Source organism: Sebastes umbrosus, chromosome 2, assembly GCF_015220745.1.
Source record: "Sebastes umbrosus isolate fSebUmb1 chromosome 2, fSebUmb1.pri, whole genome shotgun sequence".
Taxonomy (NCBI): domain Eukaryota; kingdom Metazoa; phylum Chordata; class Actinopteri; order Perciformes; family Sebastidae; genus Sebastes; species Sebastes umbrosus.
This window is the reverse complement of record NC_051270.1, coordinates 39,300,990-39,325,618: the sequence shown is the minus strand read 5'-3', so window position 1 is coordinate 39,325,618 and position 24,629 is coordinate 39,300,990. Positions and strand designations below refer to the sequence as shown.

General features: G+C 42.5%; 1 protein-coding gene across 1 annotated transcript in view; it reads right to left on the bottom strand.

The window, feature by feature from the left end:
- LOC119500496 (cortexin domain-containing 1-like) overlaps positions 1–22,840 on the bottom strand; it is a 29,686-nt gene extending 6,846 nt beyond the window's left edge. The window contains exon 1 of the mRNA XM_037790245.1: positions 22,231–22,840. The gene's annotated coding sequence lies outside the window, so the exon portion shown is untranslated. The remainder of the gene's footprint in view (positions 1–22,230) is intronic.
- Positions 22,841–24,629: the final 1,789 nt, after the last annotated feature.

Genomic DNA, 24,629 nt, shown 5'->3' with positions numbered 1-24,629 from the left:
CCATAAATCCATCCACTGCTGTACAGAGATAAGCTACATTATCCTGAGTGAATAACTAAAGGGAGGAGTGGAGGAAAACAGGTTGGAGGTGGTTTCACCTTCACTGTTGCTGCTGTTTACTCAGTTTTCCCTCCTGACTTACACTAAATAAATAAATGCATATGTTTAAGAATGTAGCTGGAGCATGGCGGTGATGCACCTGGGAGGCTCTCTGGAGAGAACAGCTCTGGAATGCACAGAATATGGGATATTCTCTTTGTCAACTGAAAATGCAAAGGGTGACTGAAACATGCACAACTTGTTGTACAACCCGTGTTTTTTAAGAGTACTGAGGCCTTCAGCAAGGTCTGTTTGACAGACTGATTTGCTGTGTTATTGTAGAGGAAGTGATATTGGCATCATGATGGACCGGGGTACATCCACATATCCTCACTAACATCTTTTCCCTTCCACTGAGATTGGAGAGATGCAAGGAAATGAGGACGTCCCTCTGGATCTATCGGGAGCAACGTCAGTTTTTAATGGATCAGCTGTCAGTCAGCGTTGTTCTGTAGCAACCTCTGATGGTTTGGAGTTTGTATTTGCCCATATTTGTACTTTTCAAATATTAATAAAGGCAGATGGTTATCTCTGCCAGTGCAAGCAGTGTTTTAAAGTATTTCTGTATGTTTGAATATGTTTAAAATGTTTGACTAACATATGCACATTTATTAAAAATCTGCATTCTGTATTTATACAGTGCTCAGATTTTGTTAAACCACAGTGTGTAAATGGACTTCACTGCCAAGACACTGAATGCACATGAACCATTTCTAATGGAAGAAACACATTAAAAAAAAAAAAAACGAGTAGTTATTTGCAACAGAATTAATTGATATTCTATTTGTAAATTAATTTATTCAAGAATACAGGTTATGATTTGTAGAAATGATTTATAATCCAAATGTTATAGATAAAAGGGTAAATTATGTAAATGTCTCACATCAAACGTCTACTTAACTCATAAGGATTTTCAGCCTCACATGTGGACGATGGACAATTCAAATGTGTTTATTGCTGAAAGACAACAGAGTCACCATCACTGCCAGTAAATACTCCAAAAATATATATTATTCCTATATTATAGCATAATATTTTAACTTCCTAGTGCACTAACAGGTGTGAGATTTTTTCAAACTTGTCTGTATTGTTCAGACACAAGAATCATGACTCCTTGAACATAAAAAAATCACTTTGTGCAGCAAAAAGAAGGTTTTTTTTTAACCTAAATGAGCTTACCACATTTGCCTCTCTCCATCACAGGGTCAGTACTCTTCAAAAATGTGGGGTCACATGACCAATTTTGTCTCTGGTTGCCTAGAAACAAGGGGTGGCTCAACTTCCCCACAGGCTCAAATCACCCCACTCTCCCCTAATGAGAAAGTGAACAATACCAGACTATAAACATAGGAAAAAAACAAGATACTTACATTATGTGACTCCTACATGTAGAATATGCACCCAAGAAAAAAGAAAGATCAGAAGAGGATGGGAGGCATGCGATCCCCTCGAGCCCATCTGACACTGATCTTAATCTGACTATACGCCATGTACCACCAAGTTTCACCAAACACAAATCCTCTAATTAATCTCGCTAACCATCCTAACAGTATATAAACCCCACTTTCACCTTCTACAACATTTAAAATTGCTGGTTACTCATTAATGTGATCAGTGATCATTCATGTAATATTGTAATATATAATAGAAGATCAAATGGAAGTTTTTATTGGACTTCATTAGCTGTAATCCACAGAAGACATTCCACAAATGTGTACCATGATTTCCAAATATTTCACTATCCACAAACATGTATTTTTGTATTTGTGTTGTGTAAAGTCACATCCACAAAAAATACACATAATACACATAACTTACTCTTGTAAATACGTATTTTAGGTTTACATGTAAAGTGATATATACGCATTTGTGCATCTATTTCTACACATGGAATGATATTTGCGCATTTGCAGATCGCTTACTGTGGATTTATGGGGCCACTTGACATTTGTAACTTTCCTTCCTGTTTGTTTTATGTAATTTGTCCGATTCGTACCGCAGCAGATCTGTAGATAATAGTTTTTAATCCACAGAAGACAATTCACAAATATATACCAATGGATCTACAAATATTTCACTACCCACAAAACATATTTTTGTATTTGTGTTGTGTAAAGTAAATAAAAAGACAAATCTATCTTCTTATCTTGTTTACTTATAGCCTAATAACATCGGACGCTCCTGTCTCCACACTGTTAAATATGCACTTCTGTTATGCCATGTAAACAAACCACGTACCTATCAGCTGTGCGGTCAAGACTAGAAACGTAACCAGTTAAAAGATGGCTGATCTTGGGTGATCACAATGCTCAAATGTTTTGCGGCCTCCAGACAGATTTTTTATTTTTTATTTTTTTGCCTAAAATGTCTCTTTTGATGTAAAGGTTGCCTGACCCCTGATCTCATCTGACTCTGGGTAAAATGACAAATAAGCAGATTTACCCAAACTATCAGAGTGATACCACCATCATTCAGTGCAGGCATGCTGTATTGTGCCATTTGAATCATTTCTACTACATAAAGGACCAGTGTGTAACAATTCGAGGGATCTATTGGCAGAAATTGGAATATAATATTAATAAGGATGTTTATTTTAGTGTATAATAACCTGATAATAAGAATTGTTTCGTTAGCTTAGAATGAGCCGTTTTATATCTACATAGAGAGCGGGTCCTCTCCGCGGAGTCCTCCATGTTGCACCGCCATGTTTCTACAGTAGCCCAGAAACAGACAACCAAACTCCTACTTGGGCAAAGTCAATACCGTTACTCACTCCCGTCGCCGCCACTCTCTCTAATCTTGCTTCGCTACTCACTTCCCACATACACACACACTCTAAGTACTTCTACTCTTACAACATTTTCGTTTTCTCGTCGGCCACCATAGCAATCCTACACGCTTGGCACACAGGTGAAGTTGTAATCCGCAACCTCACCGCTAGATACCCGCCAGATCCTACACACTGCTCCTTAATGTACTTCCTGTGATGTTTTCTAACCTTTTCTTTTTGTCTCTGTTTTGTTTCTCACATGAGTTTTACTGTGATTCGAGATTTTCCATTGCAAAAGTCCTACCTTTAATAACTTTGATGTAGATTGAGATTGAGGCTCCCACTCCTTGCCTTGATTGGATTTTTTGAAGTTATAGGCGCCCCTTTCCAGTACAAGCAAAGTAAGTTTATTGAAATATTTTTCCATGTAATTCAATGTGAGTGTTCGACTGTGAGCCTTATAAATTTACTGATACATGAAATCCAAGCCGAGGTGAGATTGTAAAGTAGAAAGTCAATTTGGTGGTAAAAGCTGGAGGAGAAGACAGAGGGTGAGTTGGTGAAGTTGAGCGCTCTGAGCTGAGATAAATGCTGTCTGTCTGTGTTATCACTTAAGCAGTAATGAATGGTGACACCCAACCAAAAACCTCTTCTATAATTGACTGGAGTGATTACTGTAAGAAGCTGCAAATCATTGAGTGAGCACTCTACCTCAAACACACACACTCAACGTCCAGTGTTTAAGTTCCTTCTTTGGAACCTGGAGGATGGAGAGTGTGTCAGTTAGGCCAGACAGACATAGCTGGAAAATTGAGCTTGACTTTGGGAATTACACAGCTGTGGAACGGCTGAAGGAGTATTCAGATCTTCTGCTTAACGTTACAATCTTGGAGATCTCTATTTTGTTCTTTTGGCGGCACAATATGGCAATAAATGGTAATTGCAGTTGTGTTTTTGGATCTCAATTTTCCAGAGAACCAAACAGTGTCGCCCGTGTGACGTCAGCCAGTTGGCAGTTTTTTTTTTGTTTTTTTTTGTAGTTTCATCCGTCTGTAGTCATCGCTCTTTCCTTTGATTGTTTGGCCACAGTAACCGTTTTACTCACAATGCTAGCAGATGACCGCAAAAAACAGTAGAACAGATATTTATTTATTTAAATGGAAATCTTGGAGATTGTTACTTCAGGTAAAAGTAGTAATATCTCAATGTAATAATACATCAAAATAAGAAAAAAGAACTGGATTAAAAAAAAGATCAAAGTAAATTAAACTATTGTCTCTTTTCAGAATGTTATTATATATATATACGTATATATATATATATAGAGGAGATGGATGGATGAATGAAAAACAAGGATGAGAGAAGATGGAAATATGCCCTCTCTGCCTCAGAGTTCTGAAGAGAAGAGTAAGGATGAGACACAACAGATACACCTCAATATAAACACAAAACATAAATCACATTAAACTGCACATAACAATAGAATATCAATATTTTATGAAAAGCTTTTAGGAGGTGCAGGGTGTTTGGAGAAGCGTATGGTGTTGTTGTTGTTGTTGTTATGGGTGTTAACTGATAGCACTTATTATCAGATCAGATAGTGGTACATTCAGACTGTGGCTGGTGATCAGCACATAACTGAAAATACTCAAATTAGCCAAACTCTGTACAGAAAAGGATTCATTTAAGTCTGGGGAGCCCTATTGTCACCAAGATCCTATGTGCAGACTCCAAAACAGCAATGAATGAATCTAGTAACAACGTACAGTATTGTGTGTGTATCAAAGCCTGATATATCTTCTTCCTCTGTGCCATAGAGCTCCATTGTTGTCCAAGAACTTAAAACACATCAATGAGCCCCACTGTTGCACTGGGTAAACATGCTCCCTTTATTACCATGAACACACTTTATTTTCACTCAACACCCATAAATATATTGCCCTGGTGCTGGGAATACTAACTAGTGTGTATTAATATATGGTCTCATGGGGTAAAAGTCCTGAGAGTCTGAACCTACTAGTAGGTGTGGCAGGCTAGGTTTGGTGATATGTTAAAAAATGTTCCAACCGGCCATCGTCATTGTCATCGTTAATATTACCAAAATAAAATGACAAACATTGCCCAAAAAAAAAACACAAACCATCAATGTACTCAGCCAATCACTAATGGACGATATAGTCGTCTAGATCGCCCAACCCTATAGCAGGCTCCTTCTAACCCCAGATCTATGAGGTGGGTAACTGCTGATAACGCCCATTCAAATGATTATATTTGGAAGAAATTTAGGGGATTGGAGGTGTTAGGTGTGGGCCTTCATGTGCCACACGGCACACTGTTGTGGGCGTTGTTTTTTTTGTTTCTCTGTCTCCCCTCCCTTCTGACCTACTTGTTTCTTTCAGGAGGAGCGCACCTGAGACGATGCGCTGCTTAAGGGAGGGAAGAAAAGGGCGGAGGGACGGTGCGTAATGGCGCACACTCTCTGGCACTCAAGTGGTGGACACACTGCCCGCATGAGGCTCGCGTGAGTCTCGCGTGGCGTGTTGTTTTTTATTTCGGCGTCCATGTTAACAGGTTAGAGTGGACACACTGCCGGCATGAGACGCGCGTCTCACGTTTATTTTACACGCGAGCCCCTCGCGTCTCAGCTGCGTGTCCCAGCAGCAGGAGACAGTGAAGGTGAGCTATTGACAGTATATGGACATCATATCAGCTACATAATACAGTTTACATGTCTAGACATCTGTAGAATATGTCACAGACAGTGAAGGTGATCTATTGACTGTATATTAACATCATACCAGCAAGACTTTACTACAGTTTCGAGGTTTATCTGTAGAATATGTTACGGAGATGAAAAAAAAAGTAAAGTTAAGCAAACTTGTTTTAAATCAACACAAATCACCTGCTTTCATTTCAAATAAAAGCCCTCAGGCGTTTTTCAATAAGACATAATCTCTTCATTTGTTAACACGAGGCTTTTATTCTGAAATATGAGGCAGTCAGTGCTGTGAGAACACGCAGTCACTTTGGGGCTCAAAAAAAATTGATAACGTTTGGTGTTTAAATCACACATCAACAGGGGGTTTTCTTTGCACAGAATTCCTTCATTTGTTAACACAAGGCTTTTATTCTGAAATATGTGCCTGACAGTGATGTGGAACAAGCAGTGACTTGGAAAGCAGTTTTAATTGTGGATTTTTACTATTATTTACTAATTACCACACGTTTCTGAACTTTTCTCTGTCTAAAATAAATATAAATTATATTTATCATGAAGTTAAATGGCCATTAAAAGGCAAACTCTATGTAGAAAGATAGGGCTGTCAGCAGCAGCAGAAACACAGCTGACAGGTAGCAGACACGCTCCCGACAGGCAGCTAACTCGCGTCTAGTGTGAACACCCTAGGTGTGCATCACGCAGCCACGACGCGACACTGCCGTCACGCGAGCCTCATGCGGGTAGTGTGCCCACGGCTTCAGGCTGTCAGCCGGCAGCCCTGCTCGGGAGACTAGTCTCCATTGTTTCATTGTTTTGATCTTAGATGACTTTTTCAGCATTTAGTTTGTGACTTTGTTCTTGGGCTAGAGATCTCCGGTAGTTAAGTTTTCGTGTTTTTGGTTTAAGTTAGACACTTTTAAGTTTAGAGGGATGAGCCGGGTGCGACGACCCACTGTGTGCTGGCCCAACAACTTCCCCTTCTTTTGTTCATTTAACCGGGATCTCCAACCTTTTGTTTACTCAGTTACATTTTTTACACCGATTTGCCTACAGGAAAAACAGATCAACGGACGACGCTATAGCCACAATACTCAACACCGCCCTCACCCACCTAGAGAATAGGAATACTTATCTGAGGATGCTGTTCGTGGATTACAGTTCAGCGTTTAATACCATAGTTCCCTATAGACTTGACACTAAGCTCAGGGACCTAGGACCAGCGTCGGCATTAAGGGCGGGCCTTGGGGGTCCAGGCCCGTCCAAAAAGGTCACTGTGCAACCTCAGCTGAATTCTCTCCTGACAAAAAAACTAAACCGGAATAACAGCTATACTATAAGTAAAATGAAGTCATACAGTTTGGTAATGGAAGGACTTAACACTGCAATGCAAAACAAAGCACAAAACAGTGATAGTTTTGCATTTAGGAAACAATACAACATGTACTTGGGCTTGATTACATTGGTTTCTATTGGAGTGTCCTAACCGGCCGCGAGCAACACGGCGCTGCACAGCTCGGCGCGACGTCTTATCTGAACTTCTGTAGGACACCCTGTTCCTATTTTTTCCTGTCACTCACAGTGAGAGGAACGGCTGATTAGTCTAGATAAAATGAGCCGAGAAAACCGGGTCAGTTGTCCTGGATGTAAATGAAGATATTAACTTGATTATGACACCCTTTAGCACAACATTGACGCTCGCAGTTATATGCGTAGTGTTCACTAGTGAAACTTTATTATGAGCTACCTGTCAAAAATATAACAGCCACCTCACTAATGGTTAAAATAAAACACAAACACACAGCACAAAGAGACAACTATGGAAACTCTGGAAATATTAACTGTCACAACAATATTTCAGTAAGAAGCCTCGTTTTGATCCCTCCGTTTTTCATTTGTGTGTTGTTGTTGTTTTTTTTCTAAATCTAGCTCAATGAAAAAAATTTGAGAAAGTATGTCCTACAAATCTGTGCATTAATGAGCAAGAGAGGACACAAGAGAGTAAAAGCACCCTGTGCTCCTCTCACATCTTACTCTACCTGTTTGGTAGGGTTGTGTCCTGAGCCCCTCCTCCTACTCCTTGTACACCCAAGACTGCGTGGCTACGTACAGCTCCAACCTCATGGTCAAGTTTGCTGACGACACAACAGTCGCTGACGACGATGAGACGGCCTATATGAGTGAGTGTCAGGAGAACAACCTGACTCTCAACATGGAAAAAGTACAGATGGAGAGGAAAAAAGGAGGGAGCGGCTCGCAGCAGGCGGGTTTTTATTCATTTGAAGAAGCAGTCCAGAAATGGCGGTGCAGTAGAACAGCTCTCCTGACGGACTACCACCTACCAGCCCAGTGACCAGCGAGTTGCGGTGGGACTACATGCAGCATACCGTGTCCGCCAATGCAGATTCACTCAGACCTGGGTCGGCAAGAGTTGGGCCTCTTGCCGCCCAGGCAAACCGTGAGTACCCTTTGGTACATTTGAGAGGGCGGACACAGTGAGACAGGCCAGGAAAGCTCGTAGCTGGGGTGGTGATAGCTAGCAGTGGGGAACACACTACTGGTCCTGATGTCTCTGTTGTTCCACAGCTTCAGACGGGGCTGGCGAGACGGGCAGACGGTGTGGTAGGAGTACGGGGAGAAACCATGACGCGAAAAACGTGAGGAGCCGCTGGATTGGACTGGACTGGACCGCTAGATTGGACTGGACTACTGGAATGGACTGGACCGCTGGATTGGACTGGACTGGACCGCTGGATTGGACTGGACTGCTGGAATGGACTGGACCGCTGGATTGGACTGACTGGACCGCTAGATTGGACTGGACTGCTGGAATGGACTGGACCGCTGTATTGGACTGGACTGCTGGATTGGACTGGACTGCTGGATTGGACTGGACTGGACCGCTAGATTGGACTGGACTGCTGGAATGGACTGGGCCGCTAGATTGGACTGAACTGCTGGATTGGATTGGACCACTGGATTGGACTGGACTGCTTGGATTGGACCAGACTGGCCTGAATGGACTGGCACCGCTGGATTGGACTGGACTGCTGAATGGACTGGACCGCTGGATTGGAATGGACCGCTAGATTGGACTGGACCGGTGGATTGGACTGGACTGCGAATGGACTGGACCGCTGGATTGGAATGGACCGGTGGATTGGACTGGACCGGTGGATGGACTGGACTGCTGAATGACTGGACCGCTGGATTGGACTGGACCGCTGGATTGGAATGGACCGCTGGATTGACTGGACCGGTGGATTGGACTGGACTGCCTGAATGGACTGGACCGCTGGATTGGAATGGACCGCTGGATTAGGACTGGACTGCTGGATTGGACTGGACCGCTGGATGGACTGGACTGCTGGATTGGACTGGACTGGACCGCTAGATTGGACTGGACTGCTGGAATGGACTGGACCGCTGTATTGGACTGGACTGCTGGATATGGACTGGACTGGACCGCTAGATTGGACTGGACTGCTTTTCATAGGGTTTTAACCTTGCCGTTAGCAGCATTTTAATTCTTTTTAGCCTTAATTAATCATTTAATTTAGTATCATCCATGTTATTTAAATTGTAATAATCTGGTCTATTGACTTTAGAACTTCTGTCTGGTTTTTAACTCTGCTCCCCTGATTTTAAAAGAACCTGAATCTATCAGAGTCCTGGGCTCTGAGTTATTTCCTAGTGGCGGTCCCGGATTCTAGCAAAATCCACTTAATATTCGGTCTTGCCATTGGCTGTTGGACCCGGCCACACATACACATTTGCACACTTACACACACAGCACTTATACGCTTATTTGCACACTATATGCACATTATTTATTTATTATTTATTATAGTATATATATCGTATTTATTTTACCGTAATGTTACCTTTTAATGTCTCTACTGTGCACTTTCATTGCTATTATGCTGCTATGTCGAGGAGCCAAAACAAAGATTTGAATCTGTAATATGCAGATGTAACAATTAAGGAATCTTCAATCTTCTCTTAGGTAATTAGAAATTAGAAAATGTTACGAGTGGTCGAGAGTACTCTTACCAAGATTTAAAAACATCTGTATAAGGCATGAATATCCTATAATGAAATTTAGATTATTGTATGTGTTAAGTGATTATAATGGATTGGATTAATAAAGAAATTCTATGGTCCATTGATCCCAATTAAGATTTTTAATACCCTTGGATGATACTGCGTGTGTACAGCTTCTGAATGGTTTACATACTGCTCTTAGATGCTTTTTGATTTTCCTGCAACGCCAGTACTGACACTCTGGAAAGTCACGTTTACTTTGTTTAACTTTATTTAACCATACCCTCAATTTCACTACTGCTGAGTTCTTCTTCTTACAGCCCTTTTTGGTGGCATCTCTCTAGTTTTTGGGCATATTTTTTGAGTATTTGCACACGGCACAACACTGCCCTGTTTAGGAGGCGTTACCTATGCTGTGCTGATAATAAACAATCGGCCACACGCCTCCAATTTATGATCAAGTGGGATTCATCATCCAGCACACCTGGTTAAGAGCAGATTTGGATGATCAGAACGTTTGGTGCATCTGGAGTTGACTTCTCTTATTTTTTCTCTTAAAGGGACTGTTTGTAAGAATCAGAAATGTCTTGTTAACAGTGACACCTGTGGCCGTTAAGTCTACGAAAGTCAGGCGTCCTGTTGCTCGCGCTTGTGCTCGCTCTACATAGATATGAATAAGCATCGCTCAAAACAGTGAGGCGACACACGTCAGCTAAAAGCACAATATCACTCTATATTTCAGCTGCTTGGCAGTAATGTTAGCTGACCAGACAAAGGTCTCTCCATGAATCAATGCTGATCCTAGTGTTGGCTTTTCCTGCCTCAGCCTCCCGACCGCGGTCGGAGGGAACAGGGGAGACGCCGGAGTTTTGGTCGGAGACGATAATGTTTCTCTCTGCGGAGCCCCGTCACTTCACAAGACACGGGAAACCTCTGTTGGTCTGGAGGAGCTGCAGCAGTTATTTCTGCACAAACATCCACTGTACATTCACTAGATATTCTCAGAGCTAATCTAACTCTTCTGCAGTGTGGAGTGTGCGCGCATGACCGTGAGAGTGGAACGAAAGAGCGAGAACGAGCGCGGTGTGTGAGTGAAGGCAGGCAGAGGAGCAGAGGATCAGAGCACAGCAGAGACTCCGGTTCTGGAGACCAAAGCTACGGTCTCCCCCGCGTCCTCCGACCGCGGCCAACAATGTTTAACAGACGGGCTTCACTAGATACAACCAAGAGGTTTTGGTGCTTCCGTGTAGTTTGTGTTGGAGTCTGAGTCTGAACAGCGTAGCCACAGGGGAGCGCGCATGGGACAACGACCGGCAATGATTTATACGTATAAGAAGTTACAAACAGTTCCTTTAACAGAAAATTTAAATAAAATGTAAGAGAATGTTGCTGCATGAGGTCCAATGTGTATTAAAAATAGCAGTTCTCTCTACTCTCAAATGAAGAAGCACCTCAACCCTATCAAATTGATGCTGGTGGCCTTGGAACTCTTAATACTTTGAAGGAGGAGTACCACACACAATGCGCTCTATTCTGCAAATAAAATGACAAAGGAACTGAGTTTAGTTTAACACCTACAAACATCCTCACTTACAGTCAAAAAATAAAATGGGGGAGAAATTAATTTTCAATCGTGTGTAAAATACAAATACAAGTATAGTGGGACAAGTGTGAATGTGAACTACAGAAAGGCGTATGGTGACAGACAGAGCCACATCTGCCGTCTTTGCCACATTCATTGACTCTTCATTGTGTTCAGCAGAAACAGATGGGAGGAGAGGAAACCCCCCCCACCCTACCCCCAACCCAAACTGTGTTGGCTCTGCACTCCAGGGATCGTCAGGGTCGGCCTTTCACTCTCCCTTGTTCCTTTCTTCTTCAGACTGAACACAGCTGAACTGGGAGCTGGGGAGGAAAAATGACAAAGCCGGCCCAGTAATACCCACAAACGAGGTTTTCAGCAGAAAGGCTACAGTACTTCAGTCCAGCAATACAGATTAGATAATAGACCTTACAGGGAGGTCTACGGCTCTACAGCCTCCACATGCCTCATCTGATAACTGTCACTAAAGCTGCAGGTACCACCAGTGGAACGAATACCCCCTTTACCACATTTGGATTAGGACAGATAATTGGCTTGCCAGTAAAGAAAAATTCCTGTATTAAAACTTATTTTTCTCGTAGTCAGTAGTCGTACTTAGACAATTAGGCCATTAGGAGCACCGGAGGACACATGATTTTCTTCGGATTACTTGTTTCATGCACTACTGTCAGGATATAGTCACCGTTTGATAAAAATAACTTTTTTTAATCATATTTGCTCCATTTCTACCCACTGCAGCTTTAAGCGGGTCACTTGTACACATGAAAAGTGATAGAGGTTCGGCCACTTTCTCCCATCAGCCCCTTTCACACAGCCTGTTCAAGGCAGAGATGTTGCGCCGTTATTCTTACATATTCATTTCATTCTGGTAAGAGCTGCCATATTTATTGCACACTTTTGTGAAATCTTCACAAAATATCTAACTATAATATAATTCCTAATATTTTCCCAATATTTTCCTTCCATGGAATGGACCGTGTAATTATAGGCACTAATTACACTGTAGGTAAATTAGAGTGAGTGTTCAATTACACTGCATGCTAATCTTTTCGCCAGTGCACAGCAGGTCAGCTTCACTTGCTTTTAAAGTCAACACAACAAACTAAACTGACTAAAGCAACAGTCTATGTGGTTCTATGCCGAGTTTTGAGATATTTGCTTCTGAACCTTTGACCTCCACTTTGTGGTGCACAAATATTGAAAAGGGACATTTGAAAATTTCAACACTAAGGCGTATCTCCAGCAGCAATGTCCTTGTTGCAGTGGATTATCAACAACAACACCATCAACAGGTTTTATTGGAACTACTTTGTGCCAAAGAATCACCATAAAATGGCATAAATCCACGTGTAATATTTCAGTGCTTTGAGCAACACACATGAAAAAAATTCTTCTCTATTTGCTCCATTTTTCTTTTTAAATTTAAGTGAAATGACCCTTTAAGATTTCATTGAGGTCTGCCCAGAGATCACTGCTTCTCAGCCTGGGGGTCAGCATCTCCCTAAAGCACGGGGGTCCAAACTTTTCTTGCCAGGGTCCACATGGACAAACAAGACTCTTCATTCATCATATAAGTGGTTTGTAACAATATATACATACTTCGCGAAGGTTTATGTCATCACTGACGTTGTTGCTGCCGTATTTATTCCTAGATGGAGTGTTAATGGAGCAGCTACAATGTTAGCATAGCCTGGCACTGATCAATCCAAACTCCATTCAGAAAACAAGCATTTTAAAAGTTGTTTGCTTGTCGTCATGGTAACAGACCTGACAAAGCATGAATTCTGTCTTTTTATAAATCAACATCATATATATATATATATATACGTATATATATATATATATATCCTTCATTGTTTTAATCTCTCTCTGTGACTCCAAAACAGCGTTAGTGAGGACGTGGCCAGACCGGCGCCCCTCAGCAGTCGAGGCCCGGTGTGCAGCGGATCCGTGCGGCTTCGGAAGTGCACGTTCAGCTGCTGTGGAGACACGTTGCATTTGTTACTGATTCCCGAGGAAAGACCATCAAATAAAATATGTTTTCTAGCTTCCACCTCAGTAACAAGCACTTCAATTCCACACTCGGTGAAATTCTTATTTTTTTGTTCCTTTTCCAGCTGATTTGCCGTTGTTATTGTTATTTGGACAATAGGTGACAACATGGCGCCTGTTTATAGTCATTTGCATAGTTATAATAGGAGGAGACAAGGCGGGCCAAGTGTCACGTGCAGCTGCGCCCAATTTCACGTAAATTGGGATGTATAAAGGAAAGGTGCGCAGGAACAGGCGTACGCACGGTTTTATACATGTGGAAATATCTGTGCTTATGTACTTTTCCATTTTTGTGAGTACGCCATCTTCCAGTGTGAAAGCTGCGCAGTCTTTTGTACATGAGGCCCCAGGACTTTTCGAAACCCTCGTAGAACTCTGACAGTTGGAGCTGCTGGTGACGACTACAGAACGTATCATCACATCGCATTTTAATAAGCTCCAACTGCACGTCCTGCAGCACACCTTCCACAGCAGAGAAACAGTTTGATGTTCTTCTCAATGGCAGCGAAATCTTGAAAGGAGCCTGTTAAATTCTGATCAGTGAAGTGAGCACAGTCAAATATTTCCCTATTTTCACACCAATGTTGAAGTTTGGGCAACTGGATGTATTTCTGGCAGAGTTGTGGGAAGAGTGCAGCATTGTCATCAGTGCTTCGCCTCACCAGCTGATTAGCATTTGAGGTTTGGGTGAAATCTCTTAACAGCTATCAGATGGATAATCCCCTCAGGATCAATAATCATAACTGGTTATCCCTTAATTTCACCCCTCACTCCCTATCTAACCATAGGGCCATTATCAGGTCAGAATTTCACTTTGTCCAACACTTTATTTTTATGGCCCTATCCCTGGCATTAACATGCGTCTTGGGTGATACCCGGGGACCTCCATGCCGCCGACACCGCTGCCTTTGCCAGGCGACAATGGTGTACAGAGCTTCAGAGTGCCCGGGATGAGAGCGAGCAAGCAAGCGGGAATCATCTCCGGAACAAAAACACGACACATCTCTGACAATATGTTAAAAATGCACTTCCTGTGCCCAGTCTGATAGTCTGTAGATATGTAGCCTATAGATAGGATATATTTTAATAAGTTGTACCGACAGAATACAGTAGAGCACAGAGGCTGTTTCCATGCCGCGAAGCAGAGGAGCGCTTGCATCTGTCTATTCACTTGAGGAACTCCCGCGGATCCCAGCGGCACGTCAGTAGAGTAGGCGGTACTTAAAGGTCCCATATTGTAAAAAGTGAGATTTTCATGTCTTTTTTATTATAAAGCAGGTTCAAGTCCTATATGAATACTGTGAAAGTATCGAAACGCTCAATCCATGGAGAAATACACACAGCCCGTATTCAGAAACTCTGCATTTGAAACAAAACGTCAGGATTTCTGTAATTTTGTTATGTCACAAATCTACAACATATAGACCATTTCAAAGTTTTAAACGTAAACATACTAAATGTGTCCCAGTTTATTTCCGGTTGCAGTGTATGTAAATAACTTCAGCTGACAGGAAGTAAACATGGACCCAAGCTGTTGCCTAGTAACGCAATTCCGTTGAAATGTGCTAAAACGGAGCGTTTCAGACTGAGGGTGAATACAGGTATATTCAGGCAGACAGTATGAAGAAAATTAAGTTTTTTTTTACATTACAGCATGTAAAAATATTCTGGTAGAAACACAAAATACAAGTATGAACCTGAAAATGAGCACGATATGGGACCTTTAATGTGGCCCAGGACACATTTGCGTACATATTGCTAAGAGAATGGGTCCATATGCGGTCCAGACCACCTCTGAATGTAGTCGATCAGACCTCAATGTGTCTTGAGTGCGTTCACACCTGTACTCAGAGCTGTCCTCTTATGATCCGATCACACAGGATGCATGTTAATGTCAGGTCTGAACAGGGCCAATGATTGATTTTCATTTCATGGTTTATTTGATAGGGACCAGTACAATGTACATAGACAACTTAAAAACGACTATCTGATGCAAGTATCATAGTGCTTGTAGTGGATGCTAATTTGCAACACCTGTCCCTAGATGTGAGTGACAAATCATACACTATAGTATGCTAATCAAACTGCATCACATCTATCGTATCAAACATGGACCACTAACTGGATCAGATCCCGGTTAGACCAACATCAGAGGCCTGTACTATGACGCGAGTTCAACATACCCAGGGTATCTTCTTGTTACCTGTCTTCACTAACCCTAACAAACGAGATCACGCTAAGCGGTCCTACGACGCTGGTTATCAACTCGGTAAATCAACACAGAGTTTCTCAGTCTGGCTGTAGGCGCGTTCACACGAAGGGGGAGGTGTTTGCAGCATCTCACCAATCACAGACATGGAAAAGTCTACTGTCAGCAGACAGACAGGCAAGGTGGCACATTTTACAAAGGAAGAAACTATATTAAACAAATACGAAGAAGTTAAACACATAATCCAGATTAAAATTAACCCAGTTGAAGCTTCCAAATGCAGGAAGGACAGCTGGCAAAAGAAAAAACTCCCCATGTGTGAATGCGTAAATTAACAGATTTATTAATGGAACACTCAAAAGTCAGATATAGTCGTTTCGATATAAATAGCTCTAAGAAATGTAATAGATGGATGATTACACCTCAATATGCCCATTGACAATTATCAAGCGTGTATGACTATTTCAACCTTCTTTCAGCTGTAAACACCTAGAGCATAAATCCAGCTGTCCTTCTTGCATCTGTCAGTTTAAACTGTGTTGTTTTTAGTCTGGATTATGACTTAAACTTCTTCATATGTGTGTCATATTACCATACGATCTGCGCACCGAGCTCTGATTGGTCAGTAGGCGGTGCTTTTATACAAGTTGATCTGTTATCTGGAACATAACCTGCTCCGGAGCAGGTTAGCTGTTCAGCATCAGTTACCATGGCGATCTACCCCGGTAAGAAGTGATCCACCTTCGTAGGACGGAAAACCCTGAAGGGTTAACCCTGAAGTTACCTCGCTAACCCCAAATCCTGCTTCGTAGTACAGGTCTCTGCTGTAACATCAAATCCAAGACTGTGTCTACATATATGATGGATTGCCTACTACATGTCGAGTCCATTTCAAAGTAGGAAAGGATCCTATTTTTAATATGAGTGAATTCTCTACCTCAGACACATGTCCCATCTAGAAACACGCACTGGTTGGATGATTGTAACCGAGTTAACGCTGGATTGAAATAAAGTGTTGTTGTTGTTTTTTTATATCTGCTGACATCATGATATATGTTGAATATAAAATACATTTTTGCTGGAATGATTTTTGGAGGAAGAATTTTCTCCACAGCAGACTTTACAACATACAGTACGCCTCGCCGGTCTCTGTGTCAGCCACCTCAACCAAGATATTAAGACTTTTATTGTTACAGCAATTTATTGGTTGATAATCTGAATGTGATGGAGTCTAGTTTTTCAAATGGAAGTCTGAGATTTGACTCGGTCATGGTTTGCAGTCTGACTTCTTTCTATGCAGACATACACGTGCACAAAAACTACATATTGGTCAGTTCTAAAGATGAAAAATGAGGTCAATCCCAAAGCGGTGTTGATATGTGTGTTCATTTTAAATAGTGTATGTTGATGTGTCTGCGCTGAGTTCATTCTAATTGTGAATTGTTCCCATTTTCTCCTACATCATACTGGCTGAATGATAGGGGCGTCCATACCACCATGTGCAGCCTGACACCGTAATCAATATGGCCTGTGAGTTATTTTAAAGGGACTGTTTGTTAACAGCTTCACCTGTGGCCGTTAAATCAACAAAAGTCAGCGTCCTGTTGCTCGCGCTTGTGCTCGCTCTACATAGACATGAACGAGCATCGCTCAACACAGTGAGGCGACACACGTCAGCTAAAAGCACAATATCACTCTATATTTCAGCTGCTTGGCAGTAATGTTAGCTGACCAGACGAAGGTCTCTCCATGAATCAATGCTGATCCTAGTGTTGGCTTTTCCTGCCTCAGCCTCCCGACCGCGGCCGGAGGGAACAGGGGAGACACCGGAGTTTTGGTCAGAGACGATAACGTTTCTCTCTGCGGAGCCCCGTCACTTCACAAGACACGGGAAACCTCTGTTGGTCTGGAGGAGCTGCAGCAGTTATTTCTGCACAAACGTCCACTGAACATTCACTAGATATTCTCAAAGCTAAACTAACTCTTCTGCAGTGCGGAGTGTGTGTGCATGCACGTGAGAGTGGAGCGAAAGAGTGAGAACGAGCGCGGTGTGTGAGTGAAGGCAGGCAGAGGAGCAGAGTACAGCAGAGACTCCGGTCCTGGAGACCAAAGCTACGGTCTCCCCCGCGTCCTCCGATCGTGGCCAACACTGTTTAACAGACGGGCTTCACTAGATACAACCAAGAGGTTTTGGTGCTTCCATGTAGTTTGTGTTGGAGTCTGAGTCTGAACAGCGTAGCCACACGTTAGCGCGCATGGGACACCGACCCGCAATGATTTATACGTGTAAGAAGTTACAAACAGTCCCTTTAAAATGCATTTCCTATTGTCAGTGCTCGGAGTCACTCTCACTATATGTGTAGACTGCTTGGGTGCTCTTTCCATACCAAAGAGGCTTTGCCAGTCTTTGACACTAGATGTGGCAGCAGTACCATGAAAGCCATGCAGGAGATTCCAGACAGCGACTAAAAGGCCTCACAGTCAAGAGAGAGAGAGACAGAAAGAGAATTTCTGAAGCTGTGGAGTTACAACCGATGGCGCTCCAACCATGACAGGTGAGCCGAATGGAATGGAGTCCCTGGTGTGCAGTGAAGTTAAAGCGTCTAGAAGAGAGGCCGTGAAATTGAATTGTATTATATATCAGTAAGTAATCTGTGCTATAGAGCCGCCCAGCTGGGTGATAAATACTATGGTGAAAGAGCGCTTATTCACCGGGGGTGATTATTTCGAAATATACATTTTATTATTTATTATTTCAACATTTGTAATCTGGATCAAAGGCCCTGTTCACACCTGGCATTAATACGCGTTTTCAGTGATCTGATCACAAGTGGACAGCTCTAAGTACGTCTGTTCACACCTGGCATTAGAATGCGTCTCCACATGTGACCACTTGTGATCAGATCTCACTTCCCCGCTCTATATGCAAATAAACACATAGTAAACACAGGGCTAATACAGCAGCCGTTGTGACGTAATATTACAGGAATGTCAGTAGTAATATCTTAAATATTTGTGAATATGGAACATTTTAATATCATTAAAATACCTCCATGCCGCCGACCCCGCCGCCTTTTCCAAGCAACAGCGGGGTACAGAGCTTCAGAGAGCCGAGAATGAGGGCGAGCGGGTGGGAGGGCGGGTAAGCAAGAGTCAGCTCTGTGCAGAGCACTGGGTCAAAAACACCGGCACAATACCAACAGTATAGTCAAGGGGTCGGCAACCTGCGGCTCCGGAGCCACATGCAGCTCTTTAGCCCCTCTCCAGTGGCTCCCTGTGGATTTATAAAAAGGGAAATGGATAACTGATAACGACAGAGTATTAGGGCCACATTGAGGAAAAAAAGAATAAAGTCAGAATATTACGAGAATAAAGTCATAATGTTACAAGAAAAAAAGTCGGAATATTATGAGAATCAAATCAGAAGTTTAAGAGAAAAAAGTCGTAGTATTATGAGAATAAAGTCATAATATTAGTATATATATGTATAGTAGTATAGTAGTAGTAATTTTACGTGTTATTTTATTTTGTCTCGTAAAGTTATGACTTTATTCTCGTAATATTACGACTTTTCTTCTCGTAAAGTTATGACTTTATTCTCGAAATCTCTGATTTTTTCCCCTCAATGTGACCCCATACCTCACTGCAAATGTTTTGCGGCTCCAAACAGAGTTTTTTTTTGCCTAAAATGGCTCTTTTGATAGTAGAGGTTGCCGACCCCTGGTATAGTCTGATAGTCTGTCGATACACAGCCTATAGATATATAGATATATATAATAAAATACCGTTGTAAAGGCAGGTACAAGACCCCGCGGATCCAAGCGGGATGTCAGTTGTGTAGGCGGTCCTTAATGTGGCCCAGGACACATTTGCGTACAAACTGCTATAAGAATGTGGCCATATGTGGCCCAGACCACCTCTGAATGTGGTCTGAGTGATCGGATCTACATGTTGGGTGCATTCACACCTGTACTGAGACTGTGATTGGACTAATTCAATCAAATGGATTCAGACCAAATACCTGCACTAATGACACTCCCATCAGCCTCGCTATTTAGCAAATGTTAGTATGCTAACAAGCTAAACTAAGATGGTGGTATCCCTGCAAAACATCAGTGTGTTAACATTGTCAATAGGCTCGTTGGAAATGAACTGGGCCTTATCTGGAAAGTAGACGAGGTCAGGCGGCAGCCGCAGGGGGCGGTGACTAAAAGCTGCGGTCAAGTCGGATGGTTTCCAGCCGTTTCCAGCAGCCTTCACTGAATTTACAGGAAGTCACAGAGATAGTGACATCCTGTTAGATCTGTAGGCCACTTGTAGTTTTCAGATCACATTCTGATTTATTTATATTTGTTTGTAAATCTATGTGGAAATGTGTGTGTGTCTGGCGTTGGATTCTATGCTTTATTATTTTTATGTCCGCCTTGTAAAGCTCTTTGTAATAAACACTCGTTATGATAAGTGCTATATATAGATAACCTTCATTATTATAATAATTATTATTATCAACCACACAAGATGTGTTTGTTAACAGATGAAACCTTCATTGCACAACATGAGACTAATATCCTACAATCTAGCATTCAATATTACAATTACACAGAAAGTTGTGACTTTCTACAGCATGCGGTGTTTGCTGTCAAAACTAAGAGCCAATCAGCTCTTTGATCAGGCGCGAGCCAGGCATTTCCCATAATGCCTTGGGTCTTGCAGTCGGTGGAGAGCAACTGCGGCGCCTGGCTCTAAAAACTGCAGCCGCCTCGTGAGGTTATCGTTGCTCACGTGTGCATGACGTCAGAGCGAGTCGGCATCAAGTCGGACACAAATCTAACCGGCACTCATTGCGCGGCGATCGCCGGTGAGCGATTCTGCGCAGGCCTGGCTCATCTCCAACGAGCCTATTGTGATACAACACAGGCTCTCTATTATAAACTTTTAGTCTCCAAAGAAGCCAAACTGAGATACTAATGACATCACTATAATGTCATCCACAGCTCTGAATGATGATGACCTATTGCTTTGGGCTTCATCTCTGTACCAAACACGAACAGGAAAAGACACGCTGCATTTCATATTTGTCTGAGGTCAGGATTGACCTTTATTTGGACTAGTGTTACTATGAACTGAAATAAATGGTACAGTGCTGAGCTGCTAGAAAAGCAATAGATAACAGAAAACTGTCGTGAAATCAATCCTGACACTCTCTCAGTCCCTCTCCATTGTTCTAACCCTCCTGCTAAAGCCAGCAAGTTTCCTATTAAAAGAGGTTTAAATGAAGCAGATAATGTAAAGTAGGCAGTGTAAAAGGATATTTAATGATGCTGCACAGAGAGGGAAAATAAAGTGCAGACACTGCAATGATAAAACTTGGATTCAAACTCTCTCATTCAGAATGAGCAGTCACTGTTGCTACAGTCATCTTATTCTCGAAGCCGTGAATGCAAGTCAGATTCAGCTCATTGCATTGGAGATCTGTCATACTCTGATCCATGTCTCCACATTCAAATGCTACTGTAGGTTCATGAACCCACCAGTAAAAAATGAGCTACCAACTTCAGTCCTCCGTGAAAAACACAGTGCTCTCATTCATTTGAATGGAGTCAGTCTAATATTAAAGGGACTGTTTGTAACTTCTTACACGTATAAATCAATCCGGGTTAGTGTCCCATGCGCGCTCCCGTGTGGCTACGCTGTTCAGACTCAGACTCCAACACAAACTACAGTGAAGCACCAAAACCTCTTGGTTGTATCTAGTGAAGCCCGTCTGTTAAACAGTGTTGGCCGCGGTCGGAGGATGCGGGGGATTCCGTAGCTTTGGTCTCAAGGACCGGAGTCTCTGCTGTACTCTGCTCCTCCGCCTGCCTTCACTCACACACCGCGCTCGTTTTCACTCGCTCAGCTCGCTCTCACTCGCTCAGCTCGATCCATTCTCACGTGCATGCGTGCACACTACACACTGCAGAAGAGTTAGTTTAGCTCTGAGAATATCTAGTGAATGTACAGTGGACGTTTGCGCAGAAATAACTGCTGCAGCTCCTCCAGACCAACAGAGGTTTCCCGTGTCTTGTGAAGTGACGGGGCTCCGCAGAGAGAAACGTTATCGTCTCTGACCAAAACTCCGGTGTCTCCCCTGTTCCCTCTGGCCGCGGTCGGGAGGCTGAGGCAGGAAAAGCCAACACTAGGATCAGCATTGATTCATGGAGAGACCTTCGTCTGGTCAGCTAACATTACTGCCAAGCAGCTGAAATATAGAGTGATATTGTGCTTTTAGCTGACGTGTGTCGCCTCACTGTGTTGAGCGATGCTCGTTCATGTCTATGTAGAGCGAGCACAAGCGCGAGCAACAGGACGCTGACTTTTGTTGATTTAACGGCCACAGGTGAAGCTGTTAACAAGCCATTTCTGATTCTTACAAATAGTCCCTTTAACTATAATAACATTTTTAAAAAACAATTCAGAACAGGAAAATTACAAATGACAGTGTAGCGATTCAACACTCAACTGCACAAATGACAACCTGAACACAATGAGCATTATACACACTTGTCAAAGCTTCTTCGATTTCTGCTAGAAAATCCTCACACAGACACTTCAGAACATCAACGACTGTGATCATCCAGCACGGCAGATATCACAGCATGCACTAACAAATGAAGAACTGTTGCCGGTGCAGTGCAGTGCAGAGAGATAAAGAGAGAAAGAGAGCCAGCCAGCGGAGGAATCTGAGGGCTTCTTACCTGCTTCCCTTCACATCCTGCACGGCTGCTGAAGGTATAGGATGGCGCCCGGTCTGCACTGAGGAACCGCTACGAAAAAGAGGGGGAGAAGGAGGTGGCGAGGCAGGTGAGGAGTTGAGGGAGGGTGGCAAGTTAAAGAAAAGCTGCATCCTTCCTCTGCATACTGAACCCCACAAGCAGAGCAGAGCAGAGCAGTGCTGCACACTTCCCTGCTCCTGCTCCACTCTCGCTTTGTGTGTGGGTGTGTGTATGGCATCATAGCTGCTTAACTGGGGCTGTGAGATCCCTCAGTGAAACATGTCAGTGAGGTTTTGTACTTTCTATACATCTGAAACCTAAATATCTTTACGTGTATATAATATAGAGATAGCCAAATTCCATGTTTTGCATCTTTACTTCTACAAGGAGCTATATGGAATTATATTTTCAATTTAGGACTTATATGGATTGAGACTATATTTATTTAGAGTACAGATTTACAGAGATTTGTATAATCTGTATACCTGATAAATCTAAGGATATTCTATATTTTTCTTATTGTCATCAAATCAAAGGACCCAAATAAACTATGAATGTATCTACTAACAAGTATTGTCGGTGTGTGTGTATCCAAAACCTGATATATTGTATTCCTCTGTGCCATAGAGCTCCATTGTTGTCTAGAAACCATAAAAAACACATCAATGAGTCCTTCATCACCATGAACACACACCCACACACTGTAGTTTATTATGACTCAATCTCACATACACCGTCCTGCTGCTATACTATATGCATTTTTAAAAAATGGATCTATATATTTGTCAGCTGTTTTTAAAGATGTATGTCTTTAGTATGAACCGATGGACTTAGAGAGGTCAGAACGTATTGAGAGACAGGCTAATTGTTGGTTTGGGTCTTTTTATGGAATTTGTTGACGGTAAGAAATATATAGAATACGGGCGCCTGGGTTAGCTCAGTTGGTAGAGCGGGCGTCCATGTATCAAGGCTTGGTCCTGACCGCGGCGGCCCGGGTTCGAATCCGGCCTGTGGCCCTTTCCGCATCCACTTTCTCTCTCCCCCCTTTCAAGACTCTATCCACTGTCCTCAAATAAAAATGGAAAATGTCCCCAAAAAAATAACTTAAAAAAAAAAAAAGAAATATATAGAATAGGCCTTTAAACAGAGCTTAACTGAATATTGTCCGAGTCGGTGTCTGGATGCTGAGCTATGCCGGATATAAGTCAACAGTTGTTTGCTAACATGTTAGCTATAATGACCATATAAGCTGATATAGTATCCGTTGTGTATCTGCCAGTTCTTTTTTCAGCCCAATTGCACAATTTGATAATACAGCTCTAAAGGGACTTTTTTTTCTGTCATAACCCCTTTGACAAGGCTGGATCACCAACTTGGCAAAGTGGGCAATAGACCCTGGCCCTGAATCCCAGGGGTCCCAAAAGCCCCAGGCTTTCTATATGTCAGTGGGTTTGTGCTAATTTAATTGAAAATGTGTTTGGGAATATGCAGCACTTGAAGGGATAGTCTGGGTGTTTTTCAAGTGGGGTTGTATGACCTACTTCTCCATAGTCAGTGTATTACCTACAGTAGATGACGGTCGGCGCGCCCCCCAGTTCGGAGAAGCAGACAGGAGTACCAGCACGGGAGCAAAACAATGTATCACAAAACACATTTAAGCCTCAGAAAGGCCCACTTAAAAGAATCAATATCAGTTTAAGTGTACCCTATACTCAGAATATTTTCACTGCTTTATCTTGTCGTCAGACAGCCCTTCCTGACGGGGAACTGAACTGAACGTGAAACTTGTCTTTGCTCTCTTCAAAGCAGCCGGACTCCATTGACAATGACAGTATAAATAAATTCCGCTTTGAGTTCAGTTCCCAGTAGGAAAATATTCTAAATATAGCATACACTTAAACTGATATTATTTCTTTCAGGTGAGCCTTTCTTTTAGGTGTCTGAAATCCGTTTTGCTGCTGCCCCCATCCACAGCCGTAAAGTTCATTGTTTTGCTCCCGTGCCGTGTCTGTTTCTCCAAACTGGGGGCGTGCCGACCGTCATCTACTATAGGTAATACACTGACTACGGATAAGTACGTCATACAACCCCATTTCAAAAACACCCAAACCATCCCTTTAAGCACAATATCAGCTGCTTTATTAGCTAATATTTTGTTTTATTTCCCTTTTGTGCACATTCCTAAATTAATTTTGTTTAATCAAATTGCCTCACGTCAAACCTGAAGCGAGGTTACTAAGACAGGGGCATGGCTGGGAGGAAGTAATGGTAAAGGGTTGTAATTGGGGATGCTGTTCTGTGCTATAAGAAGAATCAAGTGTAAATTTGAAAGATCCCCTTGAGACAAGACATACTGTATAAAACATGAACTGAAAGTATAA